Here is an 18,363-nt window from a genome sequence, read left to right as displayed (position 1 = left end):
AGAGACAGGGATTGCTTTCACAAGGAGCTCATCGTAAGGGTTTTGAAGCAACCTCTTCCCGACAGCTGCCTTCACAAATGGCCTGCGGCTCAGTGCATCCGCAACAGTGTTCTTGGAGCGGCGGATGTACTTGATATCGAATACATAGGATGCCAACTTTGCCACCCACCGCTGCTCGCAGGCGTCCAGTCACGGTTTTGTCATGATGTGAGTGAGAGGGTTGTTGTCCGTCCACACAGTGAAGACATGGCCCTTAAGCCAGTGACTGAACTTGTCACACATGGGCAGGGTAGTTCTTCTGAGCTCATGAAAGAGATTTACTGGCGAAAGCCACTGGTCGAGCCACACAGTTGCCCTCTTGAATCTGCTAAAGTACTGTTCCCAGCCCATCCAAGGAGCCATCGGTGGACAACACAAACGGATGTGTGAAGTCTGGGTGGGCCAGAACTACAGAGGTCACCAGAGATGCCTTCAGATCCTCAATGCCTGTTGGTGATCAGGCGTCCAGTCAGCAGGCGTCAACTTTCGGAACTGAGCAGTGGTTTTAGTGCGCGGTCGACCCTTTTGCTTCTGCTTCTGACCAGCCAGGAGGTCAAAAAGAGGTCTCGCCATGGTAGAGTAATTAGACACAAAGTGCTGGTAATGGTTTACCATTCCGAGAAAAGATCTGACACAAGACTGAGATGGGGTGACTCCATCAGGGTCCATCAGATCCGCAGTGGTCATCTTGCTGACAGCCTCGACTTTCGCCGGGTCTGTGGACACACCAGACTCATCAATGATGTGCCCAAGGAATTTCACGGACCTTCTCAGCAGCCAACACTTCTTCAGGGCCAATTTCAGATTGTGCAGGCGAAGGCGACTGAAGACCAGCTCCAGCTGTTCTAGAGCTAACTCCTCGGTCGGAGCACAGACCAGCAAGTCATCGAGGTAACACAACAGGCTGAGAACGTTCTGATCGCCGAATATAGAGGTCATCATTCTCATGAAGCTGGCTGGGCTGTTACACAAGCCCTGAGGGAGACAGTTGTACTCGTACAAACCCATGGGTGTCGTGAATGCAGAGTACTTGCGGTCCTCTTCATACAGTGGCATGTTGTAAAAGCATCGTACTGAAAAATGCATTTCCACCCAGGATGGCTAGGCAGTCAGCTTGGTGTGGCAGGTGGTGAGCATCTTTCAGTATTCGTATGTTGAGCCATCGGAAGTCTGTGCACACCTGCAAGTCACCATTCTTTTTCCATACAAGGACAAGGGGTGAGGCAAACATGCTGACAGACTTCCTGATTATCTCTTTCTCTTCCATCTCATTTAGAACTTGGCGGAGCTTTTGGTATTCGGCGGGCGGCACACGTTGGTAGGGCAGACGGAACAGCCTCTCATCCGTGAGCCAAATCCTGTGCACAAACCCCTTGGCCTCACCGCAGTCCAGATAATGACGAGAGAAGACATCCTCATATCTGATCACAAGGTCAGCCAACTTCCTCTGCCATTCTGCTGAAACATCACAAGACCCGAGGTCCAGGTCTCCCAGGCCCACACGATCCAGTCTCTCCTCTACAGCCTTGACATTCCCTGTCGGAGCTGGTGTTCCAACAGGCCCAACAGATGTTGCCTGGTGAGAGCTCTTGACCTCTGGGGCTTCCATATCCTCCAGTGCAAGGCAGGTGTAGACATCAGCGAGTTTGGCGTTCCTCCGTAGGGTGATAGGGCTGTTTGAGACGTTAAGGATCTTTAATGGGACCCACCGGACCCCCTAGAGAGGCGTCACCACCTTGACAACCATGATGCCCCTTGGCACAGAGTGAGAAGAGGTCGGCTCAGTCATAACAGTACTGCCTGGAGATATCTTCACATTTTGGGGAAGTTTCCCCCACACCAGATATTCACTGCCAGCCGGAAGGGTAAAAGCTCTGTTGCATCTGACTGTGCTAACTTTGTCTGGGGCCCCTTCATCAGACCAACGTTCTAGGCCAGCAGGTAGAGAGAGGAACTGTTCAAGGTCTTGGTTACCTGAGCCTGATGATGGCACGACTTCCCAGTAACTTGCATCCTTCTTGAACTGACGGACCAAATGCCTGATGACATTTGAGCCAAGTTGGGACTGACACTCTACATCCATAGACTTCCATCTCGAGATTCATCACTGATTCAGGCTTCACGCGAACACCGCCACATCCGATGAAAACAACGTTGGTCACTTCCTGACTGCTCAGATCAATAACACCAGCCTCAATCAGCTTCTTCTGTGCCTCTTTACTCAGAGAGCAGGCCATCGAACCACTGTCTAACATGGCATTAAGAGTCACTCTGTTTCCAACTGTAACAGAAGTGTAAAATAGACTGTCACTGCTCCTGATCTTTTGTGTGTTTTGAATATTAACAGTCTCTGACTCATCCAAATCCTTAACGTTGCTATATAGCTCTGCAGCATCATGTATATGGGAGTTTTCTTCATGACCCGTACAGCCTCCCTCAAAGCACAGGTCATTTAGTTTCCCTGCACATTGTCACGAGCTGAGGTCCTGCTGGGACATGAGCGCCTTGTATGACCGGACTGGAAGCATGCGAAACAGAGGCGGCCAGAACAACAGTGGGACTCTGTAGAGTGGCTTCCATCATTACAGACCTGACAGCTTCTTTCATTGACAGGGCGGGCCTGGTTCCAAACTTGTCTGCTGCCACGACGCGGGGGGGCCTTCCATCTCCAACCTGCACTTTAGCTAGAAGCTCCCTGAGCATTGACATCATCTCACCAAGCACAGCATCACTGCCCTGCTGTTGACTCAGAGGCAGCTGGGTCTGTGGTACGGAAGGGCGAGAGGGTTTCTGGTACTGTGGCGGAGGAGGAATAAATGGCTGTTGGCTCTGAGGGACTGGAGAGAAAGACTGCTGCTGGTTCTGGGACAAGTGAGGCGATGGAGAGAGAGAGTTAGCATTGGATGTCTCCATGGCGCACGTATCGTGAGGCTCTGTACGTGCTTCACTGCAAAACATTGCTGCTGCATGAGTTTTAGGCATATGCACTTTCACAGAAGACACCCGCTCCAGCTGATATTCATCTATCCTCTCCTGTATTTCTTTTGATGTCCATTCATGTATCTGCTTGACTTAAACACAGATGCAAGCTCTGGATCTGGGCAGTGCTTCACAAACATCTTAGCAATTTCTCCTCGCATATTCTCCATGTTCCTGCCCTGATGCTTTAAACCTGCTTCAGCTATGTCTGCAGCCTTGTTGAGGCGTATCCAATAGTCAATGGGGTTCTCGCTCTGATGTGGTAGAGTTGAATAGAAGTCTTGTAGGGGCAGGCATGAGGATGTGTTACTGAAATACTGTATCAGTATATTGTATATTGCATCTGGAGTGCAAGAAGTGTTAAGTGAGGGTTTGCTTCTCAAGCCTATCTTAACCACATCTCTGGCTTTACCCATTAACCTCCCCATTATTTCTTCAGTCTGCGATGAGCCATCACAGTTTTGCTTCCTGATGTATGATTTCATCAACTCAACCCACTCAGTCACTGTGTATTTGTCAGTATTATCACCCCTGAAAATAACGGGTTCCCTGTCAAGACTTTACAATGACATTAATGCGTGCATTCTCACATAACTGCGGCTGCAACAATTCCCCCTGTGAGCCTAACCGGTAGATCATGTCACTGAACTGGTGTAACGTGTCACTTTCACCACTGGGTGTTGAGTGAAGTGGCTCATCCTGTAACATCTGCCCCATAGGTGATCCAGGCGGATCCTGACTCGACCCTTAATCCCTATCTCTTGCAGGCAACACAGGCGAAGCCCCTACATCCCTCCCAAGAGACTCTGATCAGACTCATCACTTGGCTGAAATCTGCCAGCCATTTTGCAATAAAGACACAGAGAAAAATAAAAGACAATAAAACAAAAATAAAAAATAAAAAAAAGTGAAAAAAAAAGTGTGAATATCAACAGTTCAACTACAGTCTTATTCAGTCACTGCGAGGCTTTGAATACCTGACCGTAACTCAAACACAAGGACAGGAAATGTTCCAACATGAACTACGTCCATGCAATCCACGCCGCACCTCCGGTCAGATGACCTGCATCAAGCTGATCTTGAGTCACGGAGTCACGGCACCAGTGTAACGGGTTGTGTCTGTGCGTGGTCCTATGGTGGATGTGTCTCCTTTTGTGTCTATGGTGTAGGAAGGACAGCACGGCCACACAGGATTTGCTCTCAGTCTGGTCCCCTTTTACTGGTACTGGTACAAAATCAGCAAAACACAGTTGTTATCCACAACCACAACATTTTTTTTTTTAACAATTACAATAAAAACATCAAAAAATAATAAATAAACATTTTGACCACAGACAATTAACAGAATATTTTGTGCGCTATATAGTGCAACAGGTTATGTTAACAAAGCCTACTTGGCACAAGAACCTTACATCAGCATTATATAAAATTCACATTTAACAAGTCTACCTGGTGAAAACTCAGCAAAACACAGTTGTTATCCACAACGTTATGCAACTGCAATCATTCAGATCTGTGTAATGAAGAGTAGAAAAATTACTATCCAAAGTAATAACAACGAAATATTGCACTGGGAGCAAGCTAGCAAGTGTGTCGCTAGCTAGTTAGCATTAGCGCAACATGTAAACTACTTGTTGATAAAGTTACTATTTCTGCACAGAAACGTCTATAACTTTCCACATACATGCTAGTAATCCTCACAGTAAAAATACAAGCTCCTCACAGTGTCAAAGACCGTTAAAACATTAAACACAGAAACATTAGTTGCAGCACCGCGCTTATGTACCCACCTCCAGCTCAGGAATATTTTCCTCTGCTGAGGCACGTAAAAAGGAATCTGTCTGTGCAGTTGCACTATTAAGCCACCAGGTGGCTCCAAAACTACAGTATACATGTATATAAGACAAGCATGTCTATTTTGTAGAAATTCATAACAGGTTATAGAATAGAATAGAATTACTTTAATGATCCCAGACTGATGATTCTAACTTTCTAACTGATGATTCTACTTTAATGATTCTAACTTTGTTACACCTTTTAAAGGGAAGTTAACATGTGGGTGGAGTAAGATGAGTATTTTGTACAACTTTTATTCAACAACTCAGAAAAGTGTGTGAAATATGTTTTTATTAATTTTCTGTGTGGACGAATTTTTGTTGACGCAAAATTAAGAACTTTTGATGAAAGTAATAGACGATTTTGGAGCACATCCATGTTACCTTTCCTCCACATCATATTGGTAGTATGATCTCATTTGTCCTATTGACTGATTGTTAACTGAAGTTATTCAGATTCATTGTGTTTTCTGATGTTCTCTGTGTTACAGTGATACAGGGTCAGGATGGCATGGGAGTGACTTACAGCTCTACTGAGATCTGTGCCTTAAAAGGATCAACAGTGCACATGAGCTGCACCTACAGATACCCATCGTGGGAAAATTACCGTAAAACTGATGTTAGGGAAACATTCTGGTTTACTAAACTGAGTGGAAATCAACCTGTGGATCTGAGAACAGACTCAGATTATCAAGATCGTGTTGAGTACAGTTGTTCTGAGAAGAGCTGCACTCTGAGAATCACAGACCTGAGAGAGAGCGACTCAGCTGAGTACAAGTTCAGATTCATAACAAACCAACCAGGTGGGAGTTATACTGGTTCACCTGGAGTCACTTTGAGGGTCACAGGTAACATTTTCATTCATATTCTAATTATTTCCAAATGTTCAACATCTAGACAACAACAATATAAATGTGTTTTTTGACAGTTTATCTTAAATAACATTCTTGTTCTTTCTTCACATCCAGATCTCCAGGTGAAGGTGAGCAGATCCTCATATAACTGGAGAGACCTGAACTGTCACAGCAGTTGTCAACTACCTGATCGTTCTTCCTACATCTGGTACAGAAATGGACAGAAAATTCAGTCACAAACATCTTCTACTTATTCAGTGTACTATAATTCTGCAGACAGTTTTTCCTGTGCTGTTAAAGGACATGAGGATTTCCTCTCTCCTCCAGTGTGTGAGTTTACTACACTAACATAACACCATCTGATGGAGTCTGATAACTACATGTATTTTAATATGGAGACCTTCATTGTGACTCTTCATCAACTCTGGTTTAAAAATGATCCAAACTTTGTTTTATCTTTCAGGTGTTGATGGTCAAACCTGCAACAGAGTGATTTACACTGACAGAAGCATCTGTGCCTCCAAAGGCTCATCAGTGGACATTTCTTGCACTTACAGCAGTTATCAAACTATCAGATCTAAATTCTGGTTCAGTCCTGATCGTTCTCATCAGTGGCAGAGTCCTTCACAGCCTGAGGACCTTAGTGAAGACTCCCAGTTTGCAGGTCGTGTTCAGGTCCTTGAATCAGAGAGAGGACTCTCCACTCTGAGAATCACTGACCTGACAGAGAGTGATTCAGCTCAGTATGACTTTAAATTCACAACAGGAAGCTTTGAGTGGAACAGTAGTTTACCTGGTACAACTCTGACTGTCACAGGTACTGATGAACACACACTGATGTAAAACATCAACATAGAACATTTAGAAACAGTAAACATGTTGAAAATGATGGATCATCATGAGTTTGTGTAGTAATTACTGTTGTGTTGGCACTAATGTTCACTGCTAGTTCTAGGAATAGTAACTGTTGTGTTGTCGTGTGTGTACATCGATCAGTGATTTCTGTTAGAACCAGTGATAATAATATTGTTTCTTGTTCTCATATCCAGCTCTGCAGGTGCAGGTGACCAGAATAACAGTCCACCAGTCTGATACTGAGGCAGAGCTGAAGTGTCACAGCAGCTGCAGTCCAGCTGGTCGTCTTTCCTACGTCTGGTTCAAGAACAGACAGAAAGTCACAGGGGTGGAGACATCTTCTTTTAAAGGCCGGGTTTATCCTGGAGACATCATCTCTTGTGCTTTGAAAGGACATGAGAACTACGGCTCTCCTCCAGTCTGTGAGTTTGATCCACTGTATCAGGAAAAAGACGTGCAGACACACTGGCTTCTAAAAGTTGTAGATGCAGCAGAATTATATGTAACTGAATAAAGTTAAACTGTTACAACTAGAGGAGAAGCAACATTCACACTGTCAGGACTCTGCAAACAGGACCTGAACACAACCAGCATGTACAGTATGGATAACAGTGTGTAAATGTTTTGGAAAGTTAACATTTCTAACAGCTTGTTATTGACTGTCAGTTCCCATTATAGTCAACAGCATGAACAGCTGCTGTGATAATGTAGACAATCAAAAAGAAACAAAGACATTTTTTAAAAAATAGTACATTTTTTGTGATATCTTAAAATAATGCATGGTCATTTCTCCTGCAGATGCTCCAAAGCTTCCCTCTGTGTCAGTGAGTCCCTCTGCTGAGATAGTGGAGGGCAGTTCAGTGACTCTGACCTGTAGCAGTGATGCTAACCCAGCAGCTAATTACACCTGGTACAAGAAGAATGGAGATCCAGACCTTCATTCTCTCAGTAAAGAACCACAGTTTGTCTTCAGCTCCATCCAGTCCTCTGACTCTGGAGAGTATTACTGTACAGCTGAGAACGAGCTGGGGAGGAGGACGTCTGAATACATCTATATTGATGTGAAATGTGAGTAAAACGCAGCTGATTTAATTCAACTAATGGCTTTATAAAACTTTATCACCCAGTCAGGTGTTTTGCTGATGGTGCACTTTCTCCAGCTCTGCCTGTTTCACCTTCACAGTCTGCTGCTGTTGTTCACTGAGCAGCTACAGTAGATGATGAAATGATGTTTGATTTACAAACTGTTTCCAGATCTGCACAGATGTTCATTGATCCAGAAAACCACCTCTAAAGTTTCAGATGCTGCCACACATAAATACACATCCAACATCTAATGTGTCCAGAGTCCTGTTATCAACTCTGTCTCTGAGACATGATCTGTAGTACTTATATATTAGGGCTGGGTATAACCAGGTACCTCGCGATACGATACTATCACGATATTTTGCTCACGATAACGATAATATCACGATACAGCGATTCTGCGATAATCGATATATTGCAAGAAATTTCATCCACGATACATCACGATATCTGTGTCACTGAAGAAATTCAGAATTTATTGACTGCACTGAATCCATTTCACAAGAATTACAAAAAATTGTCAATCAATTTCACATGAATGACAGCCAAGAAACAAACAGTATATTGCACAGTGTCTCTTCTTAACACACACACTGACTACAACTATCATTAAATATCTATATGTGTGGGTTTCAGAGCTACTTAAACCATTTTTTTTATTTTATTTGGTTGTATACCTATGTTTGAATAAAGATAAAGCTGTCCTCCGAAGAGGGGTGGTGGTGGGCCAAAAAAAAAAAAAAAAAAAATTTTTTTTTTAACATTTTTAAATATCGATATTTGGCACCAGTGTATCGATAACGTACCTCAAGACGAAATATCGCGATATATCGTAGTATCGATATTTTGGCACACCCCTATTATATACTAGTTTGTATGGCCACGAATATTTTGATGGAACCAAAATTGCTGTCTTCATTTCATTACAAGGCCGTGTTTTTAGAATTGTCGGAAGAGAAAACGTTTCATTTCCCAGTTACAGAACCAGCAATATCAGTTGGTGCCATAAATTCACTGGAGAATATTGGAATTGATATCATTTTCTTTTCCAGTTCCCCAGTATTTAGAACACATTTGAAACACATTTGTGTGATGTCATTTACCACAGCTTACTCTTAAAAATGGAACAGGAACAAGTTGCCCTAACACACACACGATCACACAAACTTTTTAAATATATGCGTTACATGTTTTGTCTGGCAGAAGGCACTGTGGAGTTTATGTTTCAACCTGATCTCTATGTCATGTACTATACTACATGTGTCCACAGCCTGACAGATAGTCCACATATACTGAACAGGACATTAACTGATTTAACACGCAGACATGCACTGTTATCCAGAATATCTTAGTTTTTACCTTGTTTTATCTTATTTTATCACTCTATTGGACCAACGGAACAAAACATGCTGTAACACTCTGATTAACTGTCTGTTTTCTTTTAATCACCATTTCTTAGTATCAGGGAAATCAGTGGCTGCTGGAACAATCACTGTCGTTCTCCTGGCTATCATATCCCTCTCTGTCTTCCTGTGGATCAGGTGAGCAGTTCTGTTCTACTGAATCACTGAATGTTCAATCACTGCAATAAACTATTTGTTTATGTTTTAATTAACTGTTCTAACCAGGAAAAAGAGGACTTCCAGGGAATCTACTGAGGCTGAAGAGAGACCAGACGACAGGGAACAGGTGAGGATAGTTCTGTATTTAACTGTAGAAGACATAAAACCCAGTCTGTCTCCTGTTTATTCATACTGCTGAGTCACTCAGTGTCTTTCCTGTAAGACCCAAATATAGAAAAACCTAAAAAAAAATGTTTTTGACCCTTCAGATGTTGTTGTAGGAGGCCTCTGATGCAGAAATGAAAGAGTTTTTAAAAAAAAAAATGTTTATGTACGTTTTTAGAGAAATGTTGTAATATTGCAACGTTGGGCTTAGGTGGGAGCAGAATTTCTGTATGTGTACTCATGTTCTCTGAACAACAATTCCGAACAACTAAGGGTTCATTTGCAGAGTTGATTGCTTACTTAGCCCCATAAAGGTATATAACATTAATAATAATCACACATTCATATTTTTATGAAGAATTATTATTATTTTTTTATTAAATAGCTTTTTCTAGTGACTTCTTCATTCCTTTTTTTCTTTTCATGGCTGACTTTCATTCATAGTGAAAGTCCCAAAAACAGTTGTTGTCCTCTGAAAAGCGAAGGTGAACATCACACTTGCTGCATTGCACGTTAGTGTATCCTTTCGTGCAGTGTCTGCAGCTTCCTCTCCCTGTCTTCACTGGGAAATTCGCAACTAGGTCCTTGCAATGGGAGCTGTGCCCTTCTCTTGGATGGTCTCTTCTGAGGAGTCAGAGAGCTTCCTGATGTCACTGTTGCTGGGTTCCATTGGCCTGAAGATGGTGGTCCTCTCTTTGGAGTTTGGAGCGCCATGTTCACCAGGATGAGAGAGGATGCTGGCTGTGCCTGAAACTGTCTCCTGTTCATTGTCTCTTTGCTAGACATCTAGATAGAGGATGATGGTGTGCCAGAAGATGTACATGTACCAGCGACGGGATTTGATGGGGGACCTCTATTTGGCTGTAAATGAGTCCAACAAATCCACAACTCCCTTGTACTTGTTGTTGACACCAACAATGTAAGGCCTCTCAAGTTCAGTGTAGCTTCTGCTGGCTTTGTCCCAGCGTTGAATCTTCTGCACATGTTCAGGTCCAGCAAAGGATAACACAAGTGTGATGGCCCTGTTGTCAGACCATTTGACAGCACAGATGTTGTGATTCCCCTCCACTCTGACGTCATCGCTTCATCTCCCCTTTTTCTTCAAGCTCTTCTCGTCTTCAAGGTCACAGTTGGGCAGGCGCACCTGCCTGGCTGTTCCCACATAGTGAATTCCCCAATGTTTTCCAGGCAGACAATAATGTCTGCTTATTGTAAGTCACTTTGGACAAAAGCATCTGCTAAATGCCCTAAATGTAAATGTAAATGGCTTAGCCTATGCTCTCTACTTATCATGCTAAAAGAAATGTGCATCCCAATCACCAGCCATTAAGTCACACAATACTGCCTTGACATGACAATACTGCTTGTATTGCCCTCTAATTATCATACTAAAAGGAAAACATGCATACCCCCACTTACATCCACACATCCACATTCAGGAAAATGTTCACCTTTCTTAGAACTGAATTGTCTGTTGATATCCTCTTTGTGGACAAAGTTGTGGAATTTTAGGTCAGCTTGATCAAAATATATAAATAATAAAATAATAAAACTTTTAAATCAGTCAAATCTGATCAGAACACAACACAAGGGTAGTATGTATACTGTCCATGTATTAAAAAACACTCTGTTTCAGGCAGTGGTGTAGTGGAGGGAATACAACCTGTTTGTTCCCACTGCAACAGGCCTGCTATTTTGACTACCACACTCACCCAACGTTGTAATATTACAACAATTATATAACAAGCTCTAAATGAAATTTGATGAATCTGTTCTACAAAAACTACATATGTACATGTTCTAGACATTGTAAAAACAACAAAAAAAAATATAAAAGACATTTTACTTACTTGAATCTGATGAATTTAGTCCAATGAAACAAAGCAATGTTGTCCGAAGGAAACCATGAGAGGTTGTGTGAGTTCATGGCCATGAGGCGGGACTTATAAACAAATGTACTATCCAATAGCATCGTGAGACTGAACAATAGGACCCAATGACTATGTAAATGTGGTAAAAAAACAAGATAAAATATAACAGATTGTTTTTTAGGGTGGCTAAAGGTAACGTTGTAATATTACAACAGTGGGTCTTAGAGGGTTAAGGGCTTCTAGAAAACTCATCTGACAGAGGAGGACTTCATGTTGCACTTTTGACAACAGGGATATTAGTTCCATTATTACCACAGCTGCTTCTGCTTCAGCTGTTTTCATCCTGGTTTCAATCCTCTGTAAGAATGCACTGTTCAAATGAAAGACTCATATAAAATATGTAGCTGAAAGTAATTCTGTTTATGTCTACCTGAGCAGAGACAGCCGGAGGAGCAGGACGACTTTCATTATGCCAGCGTCCACTTCTCCAACAACCAGGCAGATAATCTGTACTCCAACATCAGACCAGCTCAGCCTCGAAGACACGTGGAGCAACAGGAAGTCGAGTACGCTGCTGTCAGATATAACAGTGCCAGTACCGCCCCGAGGTGAGCAGCTCTTCATACAGGAACACTACGCAAGATTAAAATAAGTCAGCTTTAAAAATACATCTGATCTGTCTTCATTATTATCACTGTTGGGTTGAGAATTGTTTTATTTCATACAATATCGTTTTGTCTTCTTCTCAGAGCCAGAGGTCAGGGAGCTGCAGAGGATCCAGCTGTGTTGTACAGCACCGTCAACAAAACCCGCTGACCTGCATTTATAATCTGATATTTCTGTTTCTTCATAACATTTGTATTAAGCAGGAATATGCAATAGAGACAATTATATATCTTAGAGAAGCTCAGATTTATGAACTAAACATACACCAGTGTTCAGCTTAGTGGAAGAATGTGACCCAATGATCCATTTAATTGTAAATATAACTTCTAATGAGCTTTTTACAGCAACCTGATAAACGAAAGTTGTGATATAATGATATTGACAATTATCAGGATATTTAAAATTGAAATACTTTCAGTGTTAATATCACAAATATGATAGCAGCTTCTAAATAATACATCGCCTCTTTCTGCTTCTTTCCCTTCCCACTTTGTCGTGGTAGGTGATGATAATGCACCTTAACACTGGTTGAGTGTAATTGTTGTTTTTGTACACATTAGTACAGTTATGGTAAGAGGCTCTCTCTCCACCTCCCTACACTCGTATTTTGAGTCCAATTGATTTGAACATGATCTTTTCTGAACCCTAACAAGTGTTTTTTCTTGCCTAAACCGTATCAGACCATTAGCACAGTGTTGCTACAATATACAATTGAAAATCGTACCTAAAGAGACAAACAGTTCAGATATTATTTGTATAAATGTGTGCAATTGGGTTGTTTTTCCTGACCTTTGGGGCTTCTGTAACATGTTAATTTTATCCTGGAAATCAATAAAGTATCATACTTACTGAATTAATTGATTGATGAACTCTGCCAGATTTATTTGATATTTCAGACCATACCTGCAAGTTGAATGTTTAACACAACATGAAACATCTCTTAACATAATGTCTTAGAGAGGACGGATGTTTGAAACTGGGCTTCAGTGACTCACCACTTAAAACAGTTGTGGGTCATGGGCAAAAAGAGGGGCACCAGTTGCTCCTTCCTCTACTTCAAAGATGCTCACACCCATCTTTGAACTCCGCCTTCATTATGATCTCAACTCCACACCTTTAAAGTTTTGTTACTGTATCTTGTACGATTATCTAGCTGCTGATCTAAGCACAAACTTGACCACATGTGAAGGGCATAAATAACGTCTTTTCACATCAATTTGTGATCTTTGGGCTTCTGGAGGGCTGGTTTACACCTGACAAGCTGTATGGAGTCTTTTTATGTTGTGTTTTTCTGGTAGTTTGTTAACTATTAAAACAAGTATGCAGTTGTTTAGGAGAATGAAGCAAAAACAACAAAACAAGTTAAATCTTTGAAGCACTACAAGACAACTAGAAACATGAAATGAGGTCCGAACTAATTTTATTTTTTGATGTCTTGTGCGTCTTCAGGCTGTCACCTCCACAGAAGTGTGTTAAAAATTCTTCCTACAACTCTGTATGACTCACTGCCACAAGACTACATTATACCAGCAATACTACTGTACCTAATTTTTATATACTGCATTATTTATTTAAAACGGGCAACACTATGGAAGCCCATTTCTGCCACTTATGGAAAAACATAATGTGATGAAGAGAAATGACAAAAAGTCAAATGTATGTGATTGAAAGTCAAAATTATGAGATAAAAAGTAATGATCATGAGGCGGGGGGGCAGTGGCTCAGTGGGTAGAGCAGGTCGCTAGTGATCAGAAGGTCACTGGTTTGTGTCGCAGCTCCCCTGGGGTGGAACTGAGCCACATGTCGAAGTATCCTTGAGTAAGATACTGAACCCCAAAATTGCTCCTGATACGCATTCGGGACCTTGTGTGGCGGCCTCTGCCATCAGTAAGGGCCCTGCGATGAGCTGGCGACTCGTCCATGGTGTACCCTGCCCTCTAACATAGAGAAACTGGGATTGGCTCCAGAAACCCCGCAACCCCTTGAAGATAGGGGGGATAAAAATGTGGTAACATCATGGATAAGCGGAAGGAAAATGAGATGAGAGAGATTGTGAAATATAAAGTATAAACTATGAAAGAGAAGTCATTATTATCATATAATAAGCAATAATTATCAAATAAAAAGACAATATGATAAAACAGTAAATATTGGAAGATTAAAACTAATTAATTTGAAATACATACAAATTATGGGATGAAAGTCACAGTCATGAGACTGAAAAAAAAATCACAATCATGAGATTCTGAGTCAACATCTATCTTGTAATTTTGATAGTTTCTCATAATTTGAGTTTTTAATCTGATAATTGATACTTTTTTTCTCCCAATTTCTACATTTTTAAGTCTTATTTTAATGATTTACCATGGGAGTATACGTAATTTTGTGTAGTAAAGGCTCGTTTTCATGATTTTATTTTCTTTAACTGACGATGCTGGGCTTTCTGAGGCTCCCTGAACTGCTCAGTTAACGTTTCAAGCCATGACGTCAGACGTAAGACACAAATTAACGGCAGTACCGTTTGACGAGGTCAGAGGTCAAAGAACGGTCGCGTGTCTCGAATGTGACGTATGTGTAATAACAGAAATGTAGACGTTGATTAACTGTAAGTTGATGACGTACAGTTGCTGTTTAAGTGGCTGAAAGTTAAGATAACTACGAGTTAAAATGACTATAAACAGTTTTTACACTAATGAAGATTAAAATACGGCTTCTGTTTTTACCTGTGGTAAATTGTGACGATGTGAGCAAGATATTAACTGATATACCTCGAAAATGTATATATTCTGAATGCTAATGCTAGCTTACTGTTTTAGCAGATAATTCAGCTTTATGCTAGCTGCCCAGTATCAAGTGGTGGAAAGTAGGTAGCATTGTTTTAACATTAATTAACTTATTCAGTACTGTATTGTGTCATATTCTGCTTTAACATCACTTGACTGTGTCTTTGAATGCTACTTCTAATTGACTACAATTCAGACAAACATATTTTTAGCTGTAATTAAGTAGATTTGATTCCTTTGAGATCTGATTCCTCTGGTATTGGTTTTCTGTAGTACCAATCTGATTAGATTAAACGTGTATCAGTAATGCATCAATACTAAAAGAATATCTTAGCTTTAAACTTTTTTAAGGGGTTTATTCTGCCTTATGAAGACTTAATGATAATTAAAGAGCATTTTGTTGCGAATACTTTTACCTGACTGATTCGAGGATCTTCTTCCAACACTACAAAAGGCAGAAAAAGTTTGCTTCTACCTGAAAAAGTTACCTGAATATCTAGAAACTTAAGACCTGGACATGTTACAAGAGGAACATGTGATGAGCAAACAGAGCAAAATCTACCAAGAAGCCAGACAGAAAACTCCAGAGGTGTTTCATGACTGCTGGATGTGTAAGTAAGCACTTATTTTCTAATGTGAGCCATAATAACTTTAGTTAAATAGTGATGTCACAGTAGTCTCTCTCTTGTTAGCTAGTTGTTAAGTCACTCAGGAGTAAGACATGAACTAGCTTCTAACTCTGTGGTGGCAGATGAGAGTCGTTATGTTATTCGGTGAGGCTAACAGCTGGCAAGTGTCAGAGTACTCACTTACAAATAATATGCTTTTAATCTGAAACTGATGTGCCAATTAAGAAAAACATGGAGGGGTTTGAAGAATGTATTTTGCTGATTTAGTTGTAGTTTCTACTGCTGCTGCTAGATGGCAGTGAAGAGCCACATTTGACTTGTAGATAGAAGATAGTGTTTATAATATAACAAACCATTTTGTGTTCATGTTCATTGTTTCATTTTTCCTGTGTGTTTTCATTGTGTGTTTTTTTTTTTTGGTATTTGTCAAAACACTGTTATAGTTTTGATATTATTTGATTGTTTGTATCAACAGCTCCAGCATCACCATCAACAGTCAGGATTCGAGATGTTTATTTTCACCCTGGTTTTACAAGTACTCTGGTGTGAAAATCTTCTGCTTAGAGACTCCACTACAGAAATGGTCCCCCAGGAACAAGGTCAAATGTAGGCTTAGACATTATGAAAATGTTAAATGTTGCAATTATCTTTATAATCATCACACTATTCCTAAATATATTCATTGCATCGCAGATGGGAGACATCTTTTGTAGCTGAAAAATAATCCATCACATAATCTTGAATAGGTAATCATAAGCTCTTCCTGCACAAATAAACGATAATTAATGGTGGTAACCTCATCCATCGGTTATTTTTAGTTTGGAGTCCAAGTGTTTTTGGCTCTGGTAAAGTTATAAGATATGAAGCTAGTCCTCTCCTCTGTGAGCAGAAGCCATTCGGAGTCATTCGGAAACTTTAAGTTGTCAATCATCACCCTGGTGTCGGCCTTTCCAGTGAGGATAAGAAGTATGACAGACTGTAAACTGTAGCCCATCCTCATCATGCATATTAATAATGTGAGAAGGAGTCAGGCTTGTCTTCACAGCTTGATCTCAGTCTCATGCTCACTCTGATGACCACAGAGGAACGTTGTCTTTCAAGAACACATCATCCTCCACTGAAAGACGTTTATTGAGGTGTGCTATATTTGTTGTGTACATGATTTATCTGCCGACGAGCTTTAACATCTCTGAAGCCTTAAAGAAAGATAAGAGGAGCAGCGATAAGTTTACCCGCAGCAGCAAGTGGATTTATTGTCTCCCTTCTCTCTGTGCCAAGGTAGGTTATATCTTCATTTAAACTGTAAAGCATTTATCACTTATTCAGAGCAACATAAAGTCGATTTATATCAATACACACTGTGACTCTTTTGTCTTGTATTTCCACATGAAATCTAACAGTCTTGGAACCTTGAAAATGTGTTGAATTGATGCGCATCCTTAAAGCCACAGTTAGTTAGGGTGAATTTAAAACTAGAATAATGTTAGCGGTTCATCTGAACAAATGTTTATCCCTTTTTAAAGAGAAGCTATTCTTAAAGAAGTCTTAACAATAGAAACATCTTACAAGGACCACTTTTATTCTGAAGGCATCTATTCCTGTGTGGTGTGTGAGTTTACCAAACAGTCTTCCACTAACAAACTGCCATCTGGTGGAGACTGTAACTCATTGCACCACACATTGTTGTCTTGACATGGAGCGCTGTCCCCCTTCAACACTGCAGCTGCTGGTTGAAGACATTTCTTTTGTTTCTCTCTTACGTGGTTCATCATGACTTTATATGTGACTTTTGTTTTTAGTGCTGTAATGATGGCAAATCGAAAGGAAGTAAAGCACCAGGGGTCGACTGATGTGGATTTTTCCGGGCCGGTCGGTTTTTCGACATAATCAGCTAGGGCCAATAATCAGTCTGCCCCTCACAAGTACCAGCAGACATAAAGACTTTGTTTCCTTTACAAGAGTAAATGCAATCATTACCTCCACCTCTCTTAGAAACCCACAGAACAGGTCTCTTATTCTTAAATAATCAGCATTAAGAGGTCCATATACAGTTTACAAAACAATAAAATGACTAGTTAAGTCAGACAGTTACTGACTACATGCACATTAAAAAGTCTAGTTTAACAGCTTCACATCTGTCTGCTGCCTACTGTGCTGACCACAGAGGGACATTATCTTTAAAGAGGAAATGTTTCTCTGTCATAAGCAGAATTATTTATTGATATATTTAGTGTGATGATTAATGTGATATGATTGATCTTTCATACATTGACCTGCTGATTTAATTTCTCAGGATTCACACTGAGATGAGAGGAGCAGCTATGAGTTTAAAAGTGACAGTGAGTGGATTCCTTATCCTCCTTCTCTCTGTTCAAGGTAATGTATGTCTATATTTACATTGTTGGGCATTTAGTTACTCAGAGCAAATTAAAAGCTATTTTTTAGAATTATATGAAAATAAATGATTACCTAAATAATATTTTTCTAGATTGATTGTGTGATATGATGCTAAATGTTGTTGTTGTTGTTGTTCATGTTTCCCTCTGTGTCACAAATGAAATCTTACAATTTCATACCTAGAAACAACACAGTGACTAGTGTTTTAACTGGTGTTGGCAAGGGGCAGATCAAACATCACCTTCTTCATGTTTTCTCCTCCAGATGCTCCAAAGCTTCCCTCTGTGTCAGTGAGTCCCTCTGGTGAAATAATGGAGGGCAGTTCAGTGACTCTGACCTGTAGCAGTGATGCTAACCCAGCAGCTAATTACACCTGGTACAAGGAGAATCAAACACTGATTCAGACACCAGGGGTGAAGTTGCATTTCCCCTCCATCAGCTCGGAAGACAGAGGGATCTATCACTGCAAGTCTGAGAATAAATATGGACAGATCTACTCTTCATCTCTCTTCATAGATCTCCAGTGTGAGTGCAAAACATTTACATATGAGACATATGGTTATTAGATTTAAAGTGTTTAGTACATTTGATTTATTTTTTTGTCTTGCTCACCTCAAAGAGTTGAGTTACATTAATAGGTTA

At 40.7% G+C, this 18,363-nt stretch overlaps 1 protein-coding gene and 1 long non-coding RNA gene across 2 annotated transcripts in view; both read left to right on the top strand.

Moving 5' to 3' along the window:
- LOC115588307 (B-cell receptor CD22-like) overlaps positions 1–18,363 on the top strand; it is a 342,428-nt gene that overhangs the window by 285,208 nt on the left and 38,857 nt on the right. The window lies entirely within an intron of this gene.
- On the top strand, positions 9,106–12,267 carry LOC115587770 (uncharacterized). The gene is made up of 4 exons (XR_003985162.1): positions 9,106–9,189; positions 9,277–9,337; positions 11,685–11,854; positions 11,996–12,267. It is a non-coding gene; the product is annotated as an uncharacterized LOC115587770 (long non-coding RNA).

This window comes from Sparus aurata, chromosome 1, assembly GCF_900880675.1.
Source record: "Sparus aurata chromosome 1, fSpaAur1.1, whole genome shotgun sequence".
Classification (NCBI taxonomy): Eukaryota; Metazoa; Chordata; class Actinopteri; order Spariformes; family Sparidae; genus Sparus; species Sparus aurata.
This window is presented reverse-complemented; position numbering and strand designations above follow the sequence as displayed.